The sequence below is a fragment of the Caretta caretta genome, chromosome 4 (assembly GCF_965140235.1).
Source record: "Caretta caretta isolate rCarCar2 chromosome 4, rCarCar1.hap1, whole genome shotgun sequence".
NCBI lineage: Eukaryota > Metazoa > Chordata > Testudines > Cheloniidae > Caretta > Caretta caretta.
Window position 1 is genome coordinate 39,391,269 of NC_134209.1, and position 8,394 is coordinate 39,399,662.

An 8,394-nucleotide genomic window follows, 5' to 3' on the forward strand; every position below is an offset into this window, starting at 1 on the left:
AAAGGCAATATAATATATACGCTGAAAATTTAGATTCTAGGCATCTCAAATTGGGCACCCAAAATTAGTGGAAACATTTGACCTTACTCTCTGTGCCTCAGTTCACCATCTGTAATGGTGAACTGCTGTGCTTGGAAAATAAAATTAATCAGTATCTGTGAAGCCTTCTGATATCTTATTGCTGAGCTTCAGAGAAAAACCCATGAGGAAGTTAATAATTCTCTCTTCAGACCAGGGTTTGAATAGTGTGCAGTAAATAAGGTCTGGAGCCACACACTGCACAGCAAGGAGAAAATAAAATATTGAATTGCTGCTCGCCCTCATTCCTGTGCATGGAATGAGGCAGGGGTCTTGTGGAAAAAGTAGTATATGATCATGTAATTAGTCTGTCTTATATTGCATCGTACAAGAGGGTTACGCTATGGTTGCACTGGCAACCTGAATTCTGGCACTTTCTACATTTTGAGTGCTTGACTTTGCAACCTTAATACTTAATAATCATGTAACTAGTTGAGAATCCCAGCTTCCATTAAAAACCAAAAACTCTCATGCTTGCAGGGAAAGTCTTGAAAACGTGACCTGAGTGGACTCTAAAGACTCCAAAATCAGAAGACAAATAAAGAGAATCCAGTTTGTTCAATCTCATGGATTTTTAAAGCCCACCTCATACTTTTGGTGGGTCTGACTCAATCTTTTAACACTTTAGGCTTGGCAAAATTGCTACTGGTGCTCCTTGGCTACAGCAATGCCCACCACCCCTATGCATTGCCCACTCCTCATCAATGGTAGCACTAAAAAACCTGTGCAAGCTTCTCTGACTCTGTTCTGACCCCTCTTCCTTCCCTAGTGCATGCACAGGATCCCCTCCAGGTTGCAAAGTTAAGGGTGGGGTAGGGAACATATCCCCTGTGAATTTTCCCAAATGCTGCCTGCACTTTGTATGTTAGAACCATATGAAAGCCACTGCCACAGATTACTCTCAAGGTGCAGAGAAGGCAACAAGATTTTCTCCCAATGCTCAGTCCTATGCCTATTTAAATTAACAGAAGTTTACTGTTGATCTGAGTAGAAGCAGAAGTGAGCCCTTGCTGTGAAATCTAAAAATTGGAGAGTCTTTGGGGGCAGCCTACTGCTAAAAGTTGTGATGATGTCTTAATAGTTGTAAATGTGCACAGAATTAAAACAATTCTCATTCTTATTGCTAAAATAAACTTTTCATTCTCACCAGGGAAGAAGGAAATACAAAAAGTGAGAAGGAAGAGTAAAACAAAAAACCTCCACCAATCCCAGCAACCAGCTCTCCTTCACAAATAGGCAGTGACCTGAAACACTAACTTGTGGCTGTCTCCTGCATCTTGGTAAGGAGTTAGACTAGATGATCCTTACGGTCCCTTTGAACCCCATGGTTCTATGATTCTGTGCCTGTGGGCAGGTCACCTAGGCCTGAACCCACAAAGGGATCTAGGTGCCTAGAAAAATTACAGTAACAGTGATCCACAAACCCTGAGTTTCGCATCTAAGCTCCCTATAGAATGAATGTGGGGGGAGTGCTAGCATGCTAGGCTGGGAGACACACCAGTTAACGTATCGGAGATCCTGACAAGAAGAGTGTCTCAAGCCCTGCCCCTCTCACAGAGATAGGTGCCTAAGTCCAAGCTGCAGGGAGATGCCTATTTCTGCTGGAGATCCACGAATGGGAAACCCTTTCTGGCAGTCGGGTGGCTTAGGCGCATAAGTTGTTTCTTGCAGGAATGAGTTAGGTGCCTGCCTTGCTCCATAAAAAACAGGAGGAGGAGGAGGAGGTGGTGTTACTTCTGCTGCTTCCCACCTTATAACTTTTATCCCAGGGTTTAGAGTTCTCACTTGGGAGGTGGGAGCTCCAAGTTCAAGAAAGGATTTGAATAGGTCTTCCATCTCTCAGGAGAGTGCCTGAGCTATGAAATATTCTGATGTGGGGTTCTTTCAGTGTCTCCTGTTGGAAGCTGTTCCACTGTGGATACATAATTAGAGAGTGATTGGAACATGAGGACTGGACCCTGGGTCTCTCCTTCCAGTTGAGTGCCCTACCCACTAGACTACTGAGTCATTCTTGTTCATCATTTAATGGTCTGAGTCAGACAAAGATGAAAAGTGGGCTGCTCAGAATGGGCCGTAGCTTGCAAAGGTGCAAATGAGGGTTGAGAGACAGTAACCTTGAGCTACACTAGTAGGGCTGCTGAACATGGTGCGTTACTAATTATGATCCAATCAGGTGAAGTACTGAAGGGAGCGGGTGTAGCAGGCTAGTGGACTGGCAAAAACCTGCTCTCAATGAAGTCAATGACAAAAAATCCCTTTGATTTCAGTGGTTGTGGGATTAGATAGTAAATTGATCAACAGCAAAAAAATGAATCCTAGTCTGGACTAACCCTAGCTTCTAAAGAACAAACTAGAACTGTATTTATTCCCAAGGCGCTTGTGACACTACTTGCCTTATCAATGGCCTCTGCTTAAGACATTTGCTTGTGATGTCATTCACACTCTTCTAGATATATTGTTTTTCCATTGTTACACTTTTCTGTGTATAAAACAATTGTGTATGTTCTGAGAAATGTGCTATTGAACACTTTGAGATCATACTGTATGTTATGTTATTATCTGGAGGAACATCCAGGGCTGGATTGTAAAATGAAAACAGCCCAGGCTGTTTCTTCTGAATAGTCCCTATCTTTTACATGGCACATTTGCTGGGCCCCATAGGGAGCCAGTCAGTTGGAGCTGAACTCCCTTACAGAGTTCTCGTTAAATCTGCAATGAGAATGAATACATGTACCGTACATCTGTGCAATATAACATTATTTACAGTGGACCATTTTTTCATTTGCAGGGTGAGTGGGAGACTTGTGAATATATCATCATATCCATCAGCATTTGAAAAAAAAAATCTTAGAACCCAGCAATAGAAATTATAGGAATTACAATATGCAGCACTGAAATTAGTTCACCTCCACCAGAATCTCACCCCATTATAGCAAGAAAAACAAACATGACCTATCAAACTAGTTACCCCTCTTTCTCCTGTGCATCATCAGAAAAAGTCTGCCATTGCGTAAAACAATGTGGGCTCTTTCACTCTGCGCTTTGAATTGTTCAGTTTAGCACAGATTGCCAGCAATGCTATAGTTAAAGTTCCATGAGGCTTTTTGTGGGTGTGTCAGGATGCTCTTATTTTCTTTTTTGCTCATCTCCCCTGTTTTCCCCAAGTCCTCCCCTCTCTATCACTTGTTCTGGCCCTTCAGTTAGGCTCACTACTTCAATCATATTTGGCTCCTCTTTCTTTCACAGCACACACAGGCTGCCAACTCTTTATAACCTCTTTAAAATCCATAGTTTCCTCTGCATTAAAACTCTCATCCAAATACTGGTCATCTCTTACCTTCAGTATTGAAACCTCCTCTGGTCCCGTTGCTGCTTTTCTTGCTCCTTTTTAGTCCATCCAAAAAGTTATTGCTATCATTCTTATTATTTGTATTATCATAACGTCACGGATAGGTGACCAGGCGCCAAGGGTACTGGCAGCTGTACACGCACAGAACAAAGACAGTTGCTAAAAATAGTTTCCTTTTTCCACTATTCTCTTACCACTCTACGTGCTACTATCGTATTCAGATTCATTCACCGGCTCCCATTTGCCTTGGCATCATGTTTTGGAGAGGAAAAACAAACAAACAAAACCCCTAGGACCTGATTCTTTACTGCCTTACACCTTATGTGGCCATTTGCAACTGAGTAAAGCACTTACTTCCAAATGAAAATGGTCATGTGCTACATCCACTATGCCCAGACGTAAATAGCTGCACAAAGTCAAGGGGAGGGGATAACCAGTCCTTAGCCTTCACACTCAATCTTCTACAGAACTCCATCCCCCTCTCAACGTACATTTCTACCCACCACTATGGTTGCCAACCCCTCCAGGATTATCCTGGAGTCTCCAGGAATTAAAGATTAATCGTTAATTAAAAATGGTCATGTGATGAAACCTCCAAGAATATGTCTAACCAAAACTGGCAACTGTACTCACAATTTTACTCTTTTTTTTTTCCTGCTTCAGTTGCTGCTCACTTTGCTCTGCACAAGCCTCGAGACTGACCATTTACATTGTACCACTAGCCAAATGTACAACTCCACAAGGTCGCTACGCTCTCCTCGGAATCCTGTCTGGCCTCAGTGCTGCAAGGAAACTGGCAATCTTGAGGGGAACTGAAATTTGCTTGCTTTGAGTACTCAGTCCTGAGTCAGCTTTCACTGAGGTAAGAATTTTGTTTCATTCTCTCCAACATCCCAAATTTACCTTCAATTCCAGTAATTTATATCAAAATCAGATTTTACTAATCCTATTCAGAAATAGAAAAAAGCATAGCTGATTAAAATATAAACATAGGTCGTTTACTACTATGCAAAGGATAGCTGACCAGGCACAATGAATATGCTACAAAGTGTTGGATAATATGCCTAAAACACTTACACAGTAGAAATTCTCTGGTCTTACCTAGAAGAGAAATCCATGGACAAGATCCTTTGGCCTCAATACAGTCCTTCTGTGCCACTCTGCCAGTGCAAAAGGGCAGGAAGCCTGGTCCAAACCAAAGAACTAAGTGTTCCTCTTGCGTGCCTTTTCAGGGGGCGTAAAGCTAGCTATGCTACTTCCACTGGAACAGGGGGCTCTACGTTAAGGAGGCATGGCCCAACAACTCCCACAATCCTTGACTGGCCTAACAGCCTCTTAGTAGCCATTATCTGCTGGTGAAAATTAGAGCATCCATGATCTAATTTGAGGAAAATTGAGTCTTCAGCAAGAGAGAATTTAGGCTGCTGAAAATTCAATCGGTATTTTTAAATGTATTTATTCATTCAGGTTTCAGAGGAACAGCCGTGTTAGTCTGTATTCGCAAAAAGAAAAGGAGTACTTGTGGCACCTTAGAGACTAACCAATTTATTTGAGCATGAGCTTTCGTGAGCTACAGCTCACTTCTGAAGTGAGCTGTAGCTCACGAAAGCTCATGCTCAAATAAATTGGTTAGTCTCTAAGGTGCCACAAGTACTCCTTTTCTTTATTCATTCACTATTTGTTGAGTACTTAAAATGTGTTCAGCGCTTTAAACAATGCGAAGTACACAACACCCTTCCCCAAACTGCTTCCAGTCTAAGGCCTTGATCCTTCACCGTGATCTACCTACCCAGAGCTTTAGGCCTGGTCTACACTAAGAGTTTGTTGAATTTAGCAGCGTTCAATCAAATTAACCCTGCACCTGTCCACACAATGAAGCCATTTTTGTCGACATAAAGGGCTCTTAAAATCGATTTCTCTACTTCTCCCCAACGAGGGGATTAGCACTGAAATCGACATCACCGTTTTGAATTAGGGTTCGTGTGGATGCAATTCGACAGTACTGGCCTCCGGGAGCTATCCCACAGTGCACCATTGTGACCGCTCTGGACAGCACTCTGAACTCGGATGCACTGGCCAGGTGTACAGGAAAAGCCCTGGGAACTTTTGAATCTCATTTCCTGTTTGGCCAGGCGAGCTCATCAGCACAGGTGAACACACAGAGCTCATCAGCACAGGTAACCATGCAGTCCCAGAATCGAAAAAGAGCTCCAGCATGGACCAAATGGGAGGTACTGGATCTGATTGCTTTATGGGGAGACGAATCCATGCTATCAGAACTACATTCCAAAAGACAAAATGCCAAAACATTTCAAAAAAATCTCAGAGGCCATGATGGACAGAGGCAACAGCAGGGACGCAACATAGTGCCACGTGAAACTTAAGGTGCTCAGACAAGTGTACCAGAAAATGAAAGAATCAAACGGACACTCCGGGACAGAGCCCCAGACATGCCACTTCTACACTGAGCTGCATGCAATTCTAAGGGGGGCCGCCATCACTACCCCACCCGTCCGTGGACTCCGATGATGGGGTACTCTCCGCCATGCCTGAGAATTTTGCAGACGGGGAAGAGGAGGAGGAGGAGGATGAGTTTGAGGAGAGCACACAGTGCACCATTCTACCCAACAGCCAGGATCTTTTATCACCCTGACTGAAATACCCTCCCAATCCAACCAAGCCAGAGAAGGGACCTCTGGTGAATGTACCTTTTTAAATATAATACATGATTTAAAAGCAAGCATTTTTTAATGATTAATTTGCCCTGAGGACTTAGGATGCATTTGTGGCCAGTACAGCTACTGGAAAAGTCTGTTAACGTGTCTGGGGATGGAACAGAAATCCTCCAGGGACATCTCCATAAAGCTCTCCTGGAGGTATTCTAAAAGCCTTTGCAGAAAGTTTCTGGGGAGAGCAACCTTATTCCGTCCTTCATGGTAGGACACTTGACCACGCCATGCTAGTAGCAAGTAATCTGGTATCATTGCATGACAAAGCCTGGCAGCGTATGGTCCCGGTGTTTGCTGGCATTCAAGCAACATCCGTTCTTTATCTCTCTGTGTTATCCTCAGGAGAGTGATATTGGTCATGGTAACCTGGTTGAAATACAGGAATTTCATTAAGGGGACATTCAGAGGTGGCCGTTCCTACTTGGCTGTTTGCCTGTGGCTGAAAAGAAATCATCTTTAGCCAAGCGGTTGGGGGCGGGGGGAGGGCGCATTGATGCTGAGCTGTTTGTGTTTGGCTAGCAGGGATTTTCCCTGATACCAGCCACGCGGTGGGGGGAGGGGTAAAGCAATCATCCCAGAGAATCGAATGGGGTGGGGGGGTTAGTTTGGTTTCTGCTGCTGCACATTAACAAGAAAACCACAGCACTAAATGGCCAACTCAACGGGCTTCACTTGGTATGGGAAAGCAGGGTGCTGCTGTTATGAAGCTTGCAGAAGCTGAAAGACTATGGCTTACCGTGGCCGCCTGCAAGCTGAATCCTGTTGCCTGGCCATCTATGTGTGATCTCTAACACCAAAGCCGCAGGCGCTTAATATAAGATGAAAAATGCAATCTTGTACCAAAATCAAATGTGCTATGTAATGTGAATAGTGTTGCTCACCGTGAAAGAGCATAGCCATTCTTCTGTAAAATGTATCTTCACTCCCCTTTTTTCCCTCCCGCAGCTGCAAATGTTTCAAGCCTCCCTCCTCCGTCCCAAAGGCTCTCAGATAAGGTGGCAAAAAACACACGCATGATGAAATGTTCCCTGAGCTCATGCAGTCGTCCGGCACTGACAGAGCTCAGCAGAATCTGTGGAGGGACACAGTAGCACAGTACAGGAAAGTGGCCAATGAACGTGAGGACACGAGGGACGATCGAGATGAGAGGTGGTGGCAGGAAGATCAGAGGAGGCAGGATGCAATGCTGGGGCTACTGCGGGATCAAACAGACATGCTCTGGCATCTGGTAGAGGTTCATGAATGGCAGCAGGATCTCAGACTGCCGCTGCAGCCCCTGTTTAACAGCCCTCCCTCCTCCCCAAGTTCCATAGCCTCCTCACCCAGATGCCCAAGAACATGGCGGGGGGAGGCTCCAGGCACCCACCACTCCACCCCAGTGGAAAGCCCAAGCAACAGAAGGTTGGCATTCAACAAGTTTTGAAGTGACCTTTTCCTTCCCTCCTCCCACACCCCACCCAGGCTACCTTGTGAGTTATCTCCCTATTTTTATGATCAATTAATAAAGAATACATAGTTTTTAAACGAAAGTGACTTTATTTCCTTTGCAAGCAATCTGTGATTGAAGGAGGGAGGGTGGGTGGCTTACAGGGAATTAGAGTCAACCAAGGGGGCAGGTTTTCATCAAGGAGAAACAAACAGAAGTGGCACACGGTATCCTGGCCAGTCATGAAACTGGTTTTCAAACCTTCTCTGATGCACAGCGCTTCCTGCTGTGCTCTTCTAATCGCCCTGGTGTCTGGCTGCGTGTATTCAGCTGCCAGGTGATTTGCCTCGATCTCCCACCCCGCCATAAACATCTTCCCCTTACTCTCACAGAGATTGTGGAGCACACAGCAAGCAGCAATAACAATGGGAATACTGGTTTCGCTGAGGTCTGAGCAAGTCAGTAAACTGCTCTAGCGACCCTTTAAATGTCCAAATGCACATTCTACCACCATTCTGCACTTGCTCAGCATATAGTTGAACAGCTCCTTACTACGGTCCAGGATGCCTGTGTACAGCTTCATGAGCCAGGGCATTAAGGGGTAGGCTGAGTCCCCAAGGATAACAATAGGCATTTCAACATCCCCAACAGTCATTTTCTAGTCTGGGAAGTAAATCCCTTCCTGCAGCTTTTGAAACAGACCAGAGTTCCTGAAGATGCGTCATGTACCTTTCCCGGCCATCCCACGTTGATGTTGGTGAAACGTCCCTTGTGACCCACCAGTGCTTGCAGCACTATTGAAAAGTACCCCT

The 8,394-nt window shown here is 44.8% G+C and overlaps 1 long non-coding RNA gene across 1 annotated transcript; it reads left to right on the top strand.

Annotated features, from left to right (window-relative positions):
* Nucleotides 1-1,267: 1,267 nt before the first annotated feature.
* On the top strand, nt 1,268-7,617 carry LOC142071848 (uncharacterized). The gene is made up of 3 exons (XR_012668056.1): nt 1,268-1,358; nt 4,091-4,289; nt 7,102-7,617. It is a non-coding gene; the product is annotated as an uncharacterized LOC142071848 (long non-coding RNA).
* The last annotated feature ends 777 nt before the right edge of the window (nt 7,618-8,394 follow it).